Consider the following 15,881-nt stretch of genomic DNA (forward strand, 5'->3'; position numbering starts at 1 on the left):
TTAGACATAATGCTACAACTGTCACCTACTATACTCAAGTACATATCAACTGTCTAAACACATATGTATTAGTACAATCATCTCAAAAAAAGATCATTTGAATACAAACTCATATTATGAAATTCATCAAACATTCAACCAACTTGCAAACATACCATGTTAAATAAATCAACTAGACGACTAATCAACCAGTCAAGAACCAAATATACAACATAAGCAAACTCATACCTTAATGTATGTTAAGGGAGACAATCTTGTATACAGAATCAATCAAGTTAGCATGATATAACTTCTCAACACATCAACCTAAACATAAATAATATCATGCTATCCATGACTATCACTAACTAACATGTTCATATCCTAACTCATAAACAATTGTTATTTATGAATAGAAATCACATATGCAAAGTCAATCTAGAATAGTACAACACCATATCTCAAATATGTTGGCTCATACATGACTATCGTAACCATAACCATCTACATAGGCCAATCCAACTTAGTTTGATATGTATAACATCAAGGTATAAATGTTGTAACCCTAATCATCATTCTAACTATCACTTAACAACAACAAGTTAACCTATAAGATACTACATCAACAACATATAACATAATCATTAAGTTATCTAATATAAAACAACAATATCAATGCATACAACTAAAGGTTCCTATCATTCTTTACTATCTGGTGCATGTGCATACAACTACACTAATCAACTAACATCCATCATTAATGTAAACATAACATCAAAAGAAATGTACATAAACCTAATGTATATAAACGTAATGCATATAACAATCCTTAACTTACATAGCTACATGCCAAACATAGAATACTTGTATGATGATCTGCTCTCACCCCAAATTCCAATGCTGCAACCTCATTATGATGATTTGCATCTCCTATTCTATCTCATCCAACACATTAGCATCATAACATACCAATATCACCCTGATGACATAAATTTCATACCATGACTTCACAAGGCATGTTTGACCTACTATTCATGCATAACTGTAACCAAGACCATACATGCATGACAAATGCATATATACATATAAAACTTGAGTACCAAACCATATTCACACCAATTTAGCTAGATCCCGTCATCAATGCATGACCATATCAACCACACAAACCATAACCTCATACATGACAACAACCATTACTCCATTGTACACATTGCCACATGAAACCATCAACATGCATAAGAAATGCCTAATCAGCTACACATACGCATGAATGCATATCGTCGAGAATAAGCGATCAATTCTTGTAACCAACCTACAAGTCTGATACATGTAATCAAACATACAAGAATTCAACATAACATACAAGTATGTAATCAAGATGCACATAATCATGTACCCAATCATATACTCCTAACGACGCATTCCATAAAATCAACATCAAGTTCCTCATGCTAACCTTACTAGGATCATTATGAATATGATGCAATGCAACAAGCACATGGAATGCAAGTGTAAGAGACACACATGCAACTCACATGCATGCATGACTAAGCACCTTCACCCAAGGATAGTGCAACCATGCTCTGATACTAATCTGTAACATTCCCTCCTCCCAGGTCCACCCAAGCATCCAACAAGCCAGGCAAACATGTGATGAGAGAGGTCATTATAAGGGATTCAATCTCCTTGGTGACCTTAAGGAAATGAAATCCATAGAACTCATCAAAAAAACCCATCCACATCAGCAATTACACCCCTAGGAGACATGTTAACCACCCAGACATCCTGTCCCTAGCTTCCACTGATGTTTTAAGCCTCTTAAACCAAGGTTTCTCTTATGATATAGGGAAGATAGTGACCAGCAACTCAAAGTCACTCTCATAATCCTCCGTGCTAGAGACTGTGGAATTTTCTCAGTAGACCTGTTCCAGTGACCACGAGATTTGAGCAACTTTTCTAGCCCGGAATCCTGACCTCTGCCCAGAACTTACTACTACCTTCAAAATCCATCAAAGACATGATAACAATGACTAATACTGAGCATCCCCAACTGGGACTGACATTTTGTCAAACACTTGGCATTAATGCAATCTACAAGTCTAGGATACAAGACAGAGCATACATGAATGAAAGAACTTAAATGAAACATATCCAGAAGGATCACCTCCTTGTTTATTGAACTATTATATCCTCAATTAGGCCTTGCATCCATCCATTTAACAATTACAAGTAAATACATCAAATAACCATAACATGACCCAATCATTTAACCATGCTTATAACCAACATAAAATCATATAAATATCAGAGATATGACAACCATTTAATCCACATATAAACCAGTGAAAAGGTAAGAGAACTTAGCTTTTATTATTCATACAAAAATCTAACTAGGTTTGAGACTTCCATGTACCACCCGACCATAGACATGGCTAAACCAACTCTCTCTTTCAGCGAGTCAACCCCATTCCATATTCCAACCATGAATGTGGGATCTCATAGAACAACCAATCCAAGAACAACCAATGGAATCCAAAGGTTAAACCACCTCCACCCTCACCACACTATGATCACGCCAAAACCAGTGGCTTGATCACAACCGAACCGAACTTTGGAAGCCATCTGGAATCCATCACTATCCTTGATGATTTTTTTGTCTCCTTGTCTCTCAGGTTTTACCACAATCCAATCCTGGATCACTAGGCCCTAAACCAAGACTAGTCTCTCAGGATTTACCGCAATCCAAACCCAGGTCACTAGGCCCTAAACTGAGACTTCTCCCTCAGGCTTTACTATGTATCTTGCCAAGACTCGTCAAGGTATTCCTAGGCCTTTGGGAATGAAACTTGAGACCACCTCTACCCCAGATTCCGAAATCCATTCAGTAAACCAAAGCTCAAAATCTGAAATAAACATCCCAACATCATGGCATCTAGAAAAAGGCAACGCTAGGTTGAAAACCATTTCCATAACCTGGAAAAACCATTCCACCGACAGCAAGAGAAACATACACCAACATGAAAATACATGCATGTCCAAACCAGCTAGGAAATCACACATGCAAAAGGTTAACTGCAATTATTCCAGCTGAAGTTTCTTGATCCTTCTCTTCTTCCTTGATCCTTCCTTTCCTTCCTTTCTCTTTTCTTGCTTTTCCTTCCTTGAGCCTAGCTATTATGCTCCAAGAAAAATCTAAGTGACCAAGAGTGGGAAAGAGAGAGAGAATAATGAGATTGATCCAAACTTGAACTGAAAAAATGTTAGGAAAATATTTCCAACTGATCCTTAGAAGCCTTTTTATGAATAAGGCCTCTAATTTATTCATTTTCCATTATTTTCCTTCAATTTCCTCCTCACATGCGACCTGTGAACTTTCACCTTAATTTTATCCTATTTTCCTTTATTTTCATAAATAAATGGGCCAAAAATTCATTTTCTCCTTTTAGTGCCTTTGTCTTAGCCTTTGCCAATTTTCCTTAGCCAAAACACACATCCAATGATGCTCACTAGGATATATTTGTGCAACATTCATCTTGGAATAAGTGTCCCGTAATCGTGGTCTTATTTTTTCTTTATTAACTTTTATTACATGAAATTTTCACCAGGATTGTTACAGTAGGAATGGTTCTCTTTCCCTGCCAAACATGAAGAACTTATAGATGAAAGAGCATGTAGTGCTAGATCAAGCTATTCCATTACCTAGCCTCACAAATTCTCACCACAATTCCATGGATCCCACTACATCCTAAAACTAGAGGCACTCCATTTCTCATCCCCAGCTCATGGAACTGAGAGTTAGAGGTGCCAAAGATCCTAGAATTTATGATTCAGTGACTTCGTTCAGAGAATGTGGCCATTCGTGGCCAAAGGAGTCCACATTCACTGATCCCTTTTCGAAGGCACAAAGGCGAAGAATTGAATCGTGCAAATGATGACAAGAATATTTTATGGGCTCACAAGGAAGAACAGGACATTGGTTTAAGTAAAAAAATGGAACACAAGCATTCAACCTTCTGGACCTAGAAAACTATGAAGATTCTCACTCATATTTGGATGCACCACTTCAACTACATATTCTTTGTTGACATGAATGTCATCCATGGTCTCTCACCTTCCATAAATGGGTTAAGACTCAATGTTAATTTGAGAAGGAAGGAGAGAAGAGATGGAGTTGTATACATAAGGATACAAAATTGTTGATGAGGATGAGAACTATCATATTGGGAGCTGTAGGTTCAAGGGTTATGCAGAGCATCAAGTAGGAAGAATGCCCAGTGGGGTTTTGAAAATCCTACCCAGTTCATCTATGGGAACCCCAACTACAGGGGTTATTCTTAGATTTACCAACGTCACATATAGCAACGGTTCCCCTTTTCAATCGCAGAGGGGTAGGGATGATCTTGTCAATTTCATCTTTGAAAAACTACCAAAAGTGATATTACCACTATTTCCATCCCTTTTATTGAGAAATCTTAGTAAACATTCATTCATAACATAATTGAATTATTTCCTTAATGATTCTCTTATGATCTCAAATCGAATCATTCTTCCCTTATTTATATAATTGTCTAAGAACTACATCTCACAAATGATTCTTATGTGCTTATTAGATATAGGTATTCTGATAAATTAGCAAAAAATGAATTGGCAAGAACATATTATGTCAAAACAAGATTCATGAGAGAAGCGCGTACGCATACACTTTCCTACAATTCTGAGAAAAGAGACTCGAATCTCTAATACTAACTAAGAAGTGACAAACATACAATAAATAATGAGTGTTTTTCAAGAAAAAGACGATGATGTAGAAGCCTTTCTTGCATGAAATAAAACTACAAGGATGACGAATTAAAGATTTTATGTTTTACTTCCTCTATCTTTGAAAGGGTAGCAACCTTATACAAATTCATGCTCTTACAATAAATTTGTGGAGAAATTTTTACTATACCACATGGCACATTACTCAACAATCTCTTAAATGTAATGCCAACCAAGACAAATATCTATAACAACAAAAAATGAAGCCCAAATGAATCCAACAAGAAATGTGTATCATTGGGCAAACCTAAGTTATCAGGTGTAGAATCAACCTAAGCAGTAACATATTCTAATTTGCTAAATTCTGGCAGGCCCCCCATCTTTAGAATCCCCAAGTTTAAGGTCCCTTTCACTAGAAATCAGATACATATGTTGTTCTTTACCGCCAGGATTTAACCCTTATTTGCCAAAAAAGATGAATTCCAATACAAGGACAAAGATAGTATTCATATGACCAAGAACTTGAAATCAGATTGTTGTGAACTGGTCAATGCAAATGAATTGGCTAAGATTGATGCCAACTACGATCAAGCATGAGATTGTAAGGAAGAGTTGAACAATGATGACACACAAGATTAGTTATAGAACTCTAATTAACCTAATGATGGAGGAATATCATGTGCCCAAGTTTTTGAGCCTGTGATTTCGCTTATGTAACAAATAAACAAAAATACTACACCTAGAAAAATAAGATAGGAATTATTCCCTTTCCATCTTACTATAGAAGTTATGGAATAATCATAAAGATCCACTCTTTTCTCTACGATCCAGTAATCAAGAAAATGACCTAAAATGAGCAAGGTAGCTAATTGCAATGGCGCAGAATGTCCAAGAATATGAAAAGAACCCAATGTGTATTTGATTTGAAGGTAGTGAACATACTGTGTATACAACAACATAAAAGAGCTTTGTATCACAAAATAACAAAACATTTACCAACCTAATCAACAAAATTGGAGTACCTCAAATGCAAACAACAACAAAATATTGTATGTCTTTGACATTAATGAAACATAGAAAAGTGTCGCCAAAGGATGATTTAAAACATGCATATTGTTGCATAGAATTTCTCCATATTGCAATCACAACAACTACAAATCCTTTAGTATTGACACTGACATCTATGACAGTACATATTGCTACACCAACTAGCACTACTATTATACTTAACTTGGTATTACTTGAATAATGAATATTTTGAAAGAGAACTTCAAAAAAGAAGGATACATGTATCATGCTCAACTTTTCTATCTACATAACAAATAGAATCTCATATAAGAAACTAAATCTTAACAAAAACAAGGCATTACATTCAAAACAACAAAATATATTTATCATGCTCAAAACTGCAATACAAAGTGAACCTCATAATTTTTTTTAGATATTTAAATAATAAAATTCAATCTGAGAAAGAGACTATAATGAACGAGTTATGAACCATTCAATAGACTCCACCAACAGGAAGCATGCTTATCTAAGGCCCCTAATGTTTTACTAAAATAGGATATATGCCAATTTGCAAGAAGACACATGAATGTGGGATTGAAATAACATTGCATTAAAATACCCCCAAAAATTTAATAGTTCAACTTATGTCATTTACAGGTAAGAAGTCAGGAAATATTTATTTGCCAATATTATGAATTTAAAGAAGGGGTGAAGGATCATAATAATTATTTCATCTTGGGGATTGATATTCTTCCTTTTCTACTTGATTTTCTTTGTCATTTGTTCATTTGGTCCCTCATTTAGTGTATGCTGAATAACAAATTTCAAGAATTTGCATCACATTCCACACTTTGAATTTTATATGTTCCTGTAATTTTCCATACTTTTAGCACTTTTATTGGACACAATATTTTTCGTATGTATTAGGTTCCATATAAAAAAATTCCAAGAATTCTTAGTAACTCTAACATCAGCTAAGCTATTTATTTACATACAAATGAACAGAAAAGGTGAGAAAGGAAGTGTATTGATTTAAATCCTACAAAGGAGCGACATACCTATTTGCAAAATAGAGAAAGTAAGTGTATCAATCTCACATGGTAAAAACCAACAAAATTCCATATGAGACTGACATTCATGCCAACCCACAGGAGAGCACTTATAAACGGCCCGGGGACTATGTGATATGCGATCGCGATATAATCGCATCGCAATATCACGTCGGAGCATTATAGAGGAGTGGGGCTATATATATATATATATATATATATATATATATATATATATATATATATATATATATATATATATATGCGATGCGATGGCTGAACCCGACGGAAATATGAACCAAATTTAATATAATATATTGAGTTCCATAAAACGACATCTTTCAATGTATTTTTGCATTTTTGTTAAATAAACGAAAAGCAAAGGGAATGTGTCGATGCGATGAAACCGGACCCGAAAGGGTTTGTAAATGTAGTTGCATAACATTTCAAATCCGCCATAAAGCCATTTTGTGATATTTTCAGTGTTTTAATGTATTTTCAAATATAAAGGGAAACCATGAAACGAGCGGGATTTCAGGTGGGCCATAGGTGGTAAGTGGCTTTGGCCAGGCTCTGCCTGAGCCCATACACTAACTGCCATCTGGCTAGGCGTTGGAGGGAGAAAACCACCCTTTTTGGGTGAGTAATCTCCATGTGTGTTAGCCACCTGAAATCAATAATAGCTGTTGGTTAACGATTACTTGCGATGGCGCCCAAAGATGGATCTGAAAGAATATAAGGTGGAATTATGATTTTTGAAGTTCGATAGACTGCATTTGGGCAGATTTTTACAGGTTTTCTGTGTATTCTCTGTGTAAATGGAGAACGACCATTTTTTGGGATTTCAAAGGCACCGATGGTCTATTCCGTTACAAAACAGGTGGCCACCATCCCTAAAGGCTTTTACCAATGATTGCTAATGCTCAGAGGGGAATTCAAGCGGATAGAGGCCAGAAGCCAAAGAGCTCGAGAAGGGGAAACGAACAGACAATTCTGATTGGCTTTAAGACCACAGGCTGACAAAGACAGAGACACGCAGTGCTGAGACAAAGCAAAGACAGAGACAGAGAGTGAGATGGAGAGTCTGCATACTGAAAGAGGCTTGAGGGATTCAAGAAAACTCCTGCTGTTTTGTATCTATTATGTTGAGACTCAATTTGAGCTCACATTTTGTAAAACTCTGCTCTTGAAGACATAATAGAGAGGTCACCACTGAAGGCTAGACAAGGTGACGTAGCCCAAGAGTTTTGGGTGAACTCCATATTAAACTTGTTGTGTTTATGTGTGTTTGTCTATTATGTTTCTATAACTGCTCAATTGTCTATATTATTCACAATCTTATCGATCCGTTGCACTAAGTAATATAGGAAAATCCATGCACATGAGTTTGTAATACCATAAAAGTAATCTAAGATCTTCATTTTCAGATCAAGTGGTATCAAAGCTTTAGGTTTGCTAAGGTTAGACAAGCTTGTGCTAGATTTTTTGAATGCTAACTAGGTCAAAGCTTAAACAGAGAAAAATAGAACTTATTGAGGCCAATCCAGAAATTGGAAAAGTCTATCCTCGGAGGAAAATGGCATAAGAGATTCCCTTGGGATCAAAACCTTAGTTCATGGACAGTTTCATGACCATGAGAGCGATGGTGGAAGAGACGTATCGAGAATTTAAGAAAGGTTGAGGTGGAAGCAATTCAGCATCTCAAACAGGAAAAGGAGTAGAGGAACCTCTTCTAGTTGCCCATTCAGAAGGCAAAGGGAAAGGGGAAGAGCCTCCTCCATCAACAACTCCTTCTAGCCCTGAAAATAAAAAGAATTAAACATCTTTGATTAAATTAGATGTAAAGATTGATTTGCCAATCTATGATGGAGAATTAAATGCAAAAAGGCTAGATAACTGGATTAGACAGATTGATGTGTATTGCAGGGTGCCTGGAGGAACTGTTGGAAGAATCACCGCACCTCTATAGAATCTGTAATTTCCACCCTGGGAATCCTAGTTACTGGCTTGTAATGTTTATCAACACCTGCGGGTTTTGGTGTGACGGCAAACCTCCACATGGTATCAGAGCTTGGACCCAGGTTCGATTCCCCCAAGTTGCGTTTGAGGGGGGGTGTTGGAAGAATCACCGCACCTCTATAGAATCCGTAATTTCCACCCTGGGGATCCTAGTTACTGGCTTGTAATGTTTATCAACACCTGCGGGTTTTGGTGTAACGACAAACCTCCATAGGAACTACCCTAGTGTGGTGGGAAAGCAGGACACAAGCTAATTTGAAGAAGCATGGTAAAATTCTCTCTACCTAGAGTGAATTTGTTTCTGCCATTAAAAAGGAATTATATCCACTAGCTTATATTCAGCGAGAAATGATGAGTTGGCAAACTCTTCGCCAATTAAAGGGGCAAAGTGTACAAAGCTATACCCAGGAATTTAGAAAAAGAGCTTTAACTATAGGCATTTCTCTAGACTCACCTGAAACTTTGTTGAAGTATATAGCTAGTCTGCATAGCTATTTGAGGCACACCATTCTCATGTTTAACCCTACGAGGATAGATGAGATATCATTTTAGGCTACACATCTAGAGGCTAGAGGCAAGAATGTGAACCTAAAGATTGGGGGATCATCAAAACCCATTGCAAGCAAGAACGAGGAAAAGAGGAAGCAAAAATGGAAGGAGAGGAAGGCAAACGCTGTACAAAAAAACAAACCTTCATGCACTCAATGCAAGAAGGATGGACACGATGATGAACACTGCTAGTCTTTCCTTTCGGAGCTGAAACCAAAGAAGTTCGATGGTAAGAAGAAGAAGATTGTTGCTACTGTTTAGAAAGACTTGGGGTCAGACTCAGGTGATGAAACAACAGTCACAACCACATGTATAAAAGGTAAAAATTTTGAAGCATCTACAAGTAATTCTGCACAATCTATTGATAATGAAGATAATGAGAGGAAAAGACATGCACTTTTCCATATTAGAGTTCTTTCCAAGCACCAAAAGATCGATACTTTATTTGATAGTGGTTCACAAGTAAAATTGCTTTCTGAAACAATTGTAAAGAAGTTGGGCTTACTAACAACACCTCACAAGAAGCCATATCCATTAGGTTGGGTATGTGATAAAGCAAAGCTACAAGTGACTAGACAATGTAAACTTAGGTTTGTTATTGGGTCAACTTTTGTAGATGAGGTTGAGTTAGATATAGTTCCCTTGGATATATGTGGTATTGTTTTAGGAAGTCTTTACTTGTATGATAGAAAAGCCATCTTCTATAGAACTGAAAATAAGTATCAACTCACAAAAAATGGAATAGAATATATTGTAAGATCTCATCAGCTCAAAAATAACTACACTCTCATTAACTCAGGGAAGATGAAAAGAATTGTAAATTCATGAAAGCAATTTTTACTAATGGTTGTAAAGGAAAAGAACCCTGATAAGACCAATATATTTGAAGGCTTTGATGCTAAACAGAAAGTTGATTTAGATAAAGTTGTTTCAGAATATGATATCCTATTTCAAGAACCTAAAGGTCTGCCACCCAAAAGGGAAATAGTACATGATATTCATTTGCAGCAAGATGCTCCATTGCCTAACATCGGAATGTATAGGTTATCCACTTTAGAGAATGCAGAGATCAAGAAGTAGGTAGAGGAGTTGCTTGCTAAATGGTTCATAAGACCAAGCACATCACCATGTGGATCTCCAATCGTGTTGGGGAGAAATAAATATGGTTTGTGGAGGATGTGCATTGATTACAGAGCACTGAATAAAATAACGTTCAAGAATCGTTATCCTCTTCCTCGCATTGATGAACTATTAGATCAGCGGAAAGAAGTTGTTTACTTTTCCAAGTTAGACTTGCGTAGTGGCTATCATCAGGTTAGAGTAGCAGAATAAGATGCATGGAAAACTGCTTTCAAAACAAATCAAGGGCTGTATGAATGGCTGGTTATGACTTTTGGCTTAACTAATGCTCCCGCCACTTTCATGAGAGTTATGAAAGATGTACTCCGACCTTTTATTGATGATTTTGTAATTGTATATTTAGATGACATTATTGTTTTCAGTAAAACATGGGAAGAATATTTGAAGCATGTAAAGAAGTCTCTAGATGTTTTGAAAAGAGAAAATATCTATGTGAAATTATCAAAATGTGAATTTGGAAAAATGTCTTTAAATTATTTGGGTCATATTGTAGGGGGTGGTGAATTGAAAATAGATCCCTCTAAGGTTGAAGTCACTGTGAACTGACCTAAAACCAAATCTGCTACAGAAGTTAGGAGTTTCCTAGGAGCAACACAATATTGGAGAAATTTTATTGCTAACTTTGCCTTGATTGCAACTCCCTTACATGCTTTAATAGATTGAACAAGGTGTTTCAGTGGGGAGGCAAACAATATAAAGCCTTCGACACCTTGAAAGAAAAAATTAGCACAAACCAGTACTAGCATTGCTAGATCTTCAAAGACCATTTCAGATTGAAACAGATGCGAGTGACTATGCCATGGGAGCAGTGTTGGTGCAACACGGTAAACCCATATGTTATCATTCCGAGACATTTACTTCTGCAGTAGTTAATTATCCCACATATGATAAAGAATTGTATGCATTAGTGCAGAGTTTCAAAAAGTGGAAACATTGCCTAATGGGCAAAGAAACAATTATACATAAAGATCATCAACCACCTCAATATTTGCACTCACAAACTAAATTGCAGCAATCAAGACACTATAGGTTGATAGGTTTTCTACAGCAGTTTCATCTTGTCATCAGATATAAGAAGGGCATACACAATAAAGTTGCATATATGTTATCAAGACCAATCATAAATGCATCCACTATACTTAAGCATAATTTAGTATTGCATGAAAGCTACATTGACCAATATGCTCAAGATGTAGATTTTAAAGATGTATATGCAACTTTAAGTTAGGGAAAACAAGTAGAAGAATTGGATTATCATGTTAAGGACCAACTCTTATATCATTTGGGAAAGTTATGCATTCCTCAAACTGAAAGAGTTAACATAATCCGAGAAGCACACACTTCTCTAATATTAGGTCATTTTGGTGTAAGTAAAATAGTTTCACAGTTGCAAAGGTTCTATTATTGGCCAAGAATGCATGAAACAGTTTCTAGATATATTAAAGGGTGTACCATGTGTGCTACAAGCAAGCCCAGTAATAGAAAATTAGGCTTGTACACTCCACTTCCAGTTCCTTCTTGTCCTTGGGAAAGTGTTTCCATGGACTTTGTTGGGGGACTGCCAAAATCTAAAAAAGGTCATGATTATTTATATGTTATTGTGGACAGGTTCAGCAAAATGTGTATTTTAATACCTTGTAATAAGAAGATTACAATTGAACAAATAGTGAAGTTGTTCTTTCAGCATGTATGGGTTCATTTTGGTTACCCACTTTCATTGTATCTGATTAAGATTCCCGATTCATTGGGAAGTTTTGGTCAAGTCTATGGGAGTTAATGGACACCAGATTGAAGAAGAACACAACATTTCATCCACAAACAGATGGTCAAACAGAGGTGGTCAATAGGACAGTGATCTAGTTGCATAGAGGCTATTGCAGCAAGCATTCCAAGCTTTGGGATGAACATTTGTGTTATGTGCAACATGCTTACAACTGTGCCAAGCACTCTTCTACATAGAGATCTCCTTTTGAAACTTGTTTTGGTTTTACACCAAGGTCTCCCTTCGATTTTGTCTTTAGTAAAGACATAATAGTTGATGGACATAGTGATGTGGACAAAGCAACCAAGTTCATTGAACAAATCCAAGAAATTCACTAGGAAGTGCAGGAACAACTAGAGAGAAACCAGGCCAAGTATAAGGCAAGGCATGATAAGCATCGAATTGAGCATAGCTTCCAAGTTGGTGATCAAGTCTGGTTATACATCAACAAAGATAGAATGCAAGGTGAAGGTAAGAAGTTGAAGCTAATAAGGTATGGGCCTTTCAAGATACTTGAGAAAATTGGTGAGAATGCTTTTCGCCTTGATTTGATAGCTTATATGCATATCTATTCAGTCATTAATGCAAATAACTTGAGACTATATGAACCTTCATTGATTGAAGATCCCGAAGAGCAAGGTCAGTTGCCTTCTATTGATGATCTGTTGCCTGAATATCTCAATGAGTTGCAAGAAGACACAGTTCTGGACAGGAAGGTGAGAACTACGTGTAGAGGGGATGTTGAGTACCTGAGAATTGGACTCAAAGGTTCAAAATCAAGCAGTGCAAGATGGATAGAGATTGGACAAATGAGGAAGTTGTATCCTCACTTGATTGATGCTTAAAAACCATCTTTTGGTGGTCCAAAAGCTTTTTTTAGTGGGAAGGCGTGATCCAAAATGGATCCTAGAAAACCCTCTAAGTCTTCAAAGTCTTCTCAAGATCAAAACTATCACAAAAGAAGAACCTTTAAAAATGGCAAATTACACTATCGAGAGTGAAAAACACAAGGAAACAACAGAAATAGAGCCTATCGGAGGTTTGGACAGTGATGCACAGGAGCTGTGGGATCTGGCAGATCAACGGTCTAGATCCGATTGGCATATCACAATTGGTGGAGGCTATCGGAGGCTACCACATACTTATTGCGATAGCGATCAGCACAGTCAATGAGGACCATCGATCAAGTGTGTAGATCGACGGCCCAAGTTGAATCGCAATATTGCATCGGCAACCCACAGGGGAGCGCTTATAAACAGCCTGGGGACTATGAGACATGCAATCGCGATATAATCGCATCGCAATATTGCGTCAGAGCAATACACAGGAGCGAGGCTATATATATATATATATATATATATATATATATATATATATATATATATATATATATATATTCGATGTGATGGCCGGACCCGACGGAATTATGAACCAAATTTAATATATATTGAGTTCCGTAAAACGACATTTTTCTATGTATTTTTGCGTTTTCGTTAAATAAACGAAAAGCGAAGGGAATGCGTCGATGTGATGAAACTGGACCCGAAAGGGTTTGTAAATGCAGTTGCATAACATTTCAAGTCTTCCATAAAGCCATTTTGTGATGTTTTCAGTGTTTTAATGTATTTTCAAATACAAAGGGAAGCCACAAAACGAGCAGGATTTCGGGTGAGCCGTAGGCGGTAAGTGGTTTTGGCCGGGCTCTGCCCGAGCCCATACACTGACTACCACGTGGCTACGCGCCGGAGAGAGAAAACCACCCTTTTCGGGCAGGTAATCTCTATGCGTGGTAGCCACCCGAAATCAATAATAGTCATTGGTCAACGACTACTTGCGATGGCATCCAAAGACAGATCCGAAAGGATATAAGGCATAATTAATGATTTTTGAAGTTTGATAGACTATGCTTGGGCAGATTTTTATAGGTTTTCTGTGTATTCTCTGTGTAAACAGAGAATAATCATTTTTGGGATTTCAAAGGCATCGATGGTCCATTCCGTTACAAAATAGGTGGCCACCATCCCAAAAGGCGTTTAGCAATGATTGCTAATGCTCAAAGGGGAATTCGAGTGGATAGAGGCCAAGAGCTAGAGAGCCTGAGAAGGGGAAACGAACAGACATCTTCGATTGGCTTTAAAGCCATAGACTAACAAACATAGAGACAAGCAGTGCTGAGACAGAGCAAAGAAAAAGACAGAGAGTGAGAGGGAGAGTTTGTGTACTCAGAGAGGCTTGAGGGATTCAAGTAAACTCTTGTTGTTTTGTATCTGTTGTGTTGAGACTCAATTTGAGCTCAGATTTTGTAAAACTCTGCTCTTGAAGACATAATAGAGATGTCACCACTGAAGGCTGGACTAGGAGACGTAGCCTAAGAGTTTTGGGTGAACTCCATATTAAACTTGTTGTATTTATGTGTTTTTGTCTATTATGTTTCTCTAACTGCTCAATTTTCTATATTATTCACAATCTTATCGATCCGTTGCACTAAGTAATATAGGCAAATCCATGCACATGAGTCTGTAATACCTTAAAAGTAATCTAAGATTTTCATTTTCATATCAAATAATGAGGCGTCATTGAGAGGTTTTTCGCCAAAGGTAATGAGATCTCATTCAGTTGGGTTTTTCAATGGATATATGTGTATTGTTGTTAGTTATTTTATTATTCCTATGTGTAAATCTTGGTAAATCTCAATAATTAATTTATGACTTAATACATATATATATATCCAGTTAATTTTTTTCTTATGAAAACAAATTAATAATATACAAAAAAAAATTAAAAATCTTTGGTCAAGGTAAAAGAAAATGATCGGTATATCGCTCTGGAAATCACCACATCATGATCGTTGAGATCCATGACCCAATAAAACCTCCCGTGCTGACCTCCTAGAGAATCCCTGCTAAATCCAATGGCACTCCAGAATATATGCAAATTGGGTATGCAATTTGTGAACGCACAATGTAGATAAACTTGCACAGTCAGATGTAAAATTCTACTTAGTGTTAGGTTCCAAGCATTCAAATGATGGATTGTATCAATCAACTTGAATAAATATACTATAATTAAATCATACCTCAAACTTCTATATATAAAGTTCACTAGAATTCTTATTCCCAGAAAGAATTCTATTCTAAATATCGTCGAGTGAATATCAATTGTTGTGTGGTACTCCAGGGAATCTTCATTCACATATGGAACATTCATATTTTTCTGACCACTGTCTTATTGTCTTATCCTAGAGGGCAGAGTCGATTAGAAGAGGGGTATCGTTCAAATTTAACCATAATTGGTTGTTGGATGATTCTTATACCTCCATGGTCAAAGACTTCTGGAATGCACCCATGGGATCTGGACACAGGTCATCCATGGATAGTATCATCTATAAACACAAATGATTGAAAAGTTGGACTAGAACATGGCAGAGACATAAAGACACAAAATTATTACTGGAATTGAAATCATTTTGGCAAAGATAGGTGAGTCTGGAAAGACCTTTACTACACAGACTAAATGTTTTGGAAACTAGGAAAAAGTAGATCCTGGAAGAATAGGATACCACATGGAGGTTGAAGAGTAGAGCCATATGGATTCTGATGGGGGACCATAACACCGAA

The 15,881-nt window shown here is 36.7% G+C and overlaps 1 pseudogene; it reads right to left on the reverse strand.

The window, feature by feature from the left end:
• Positions 1 to 5,094: 5,094 nt before the first annotated feature.
• LOC149206485 (UDP-rhamnose/UDP-galactose transporter 6-like) lies at positions 5,095 to 13,563 on the reverse strand (annotated as a pseudogene).
• Between the last annotated feature and the right edge of the window lie 2,318 nt (positions 13,564 to 15,881).

Source organism: Pinus tabuliformis, chromosome 1_2 (assembly GCF_031772625.1).
Source record: "Pinus tabuliformis cultivar Carrire ecotype Pingquan chromosome 1_2, CPIR1, whole genome shotgun sequence".
In the NCBI taxonomy this organism is placed as follows: Eukaryota; Viridiplantae; Streptophyta; class Pinopsida; order Pinales; family Pinaceae; genus Pinus; species Pinus tabuliformis.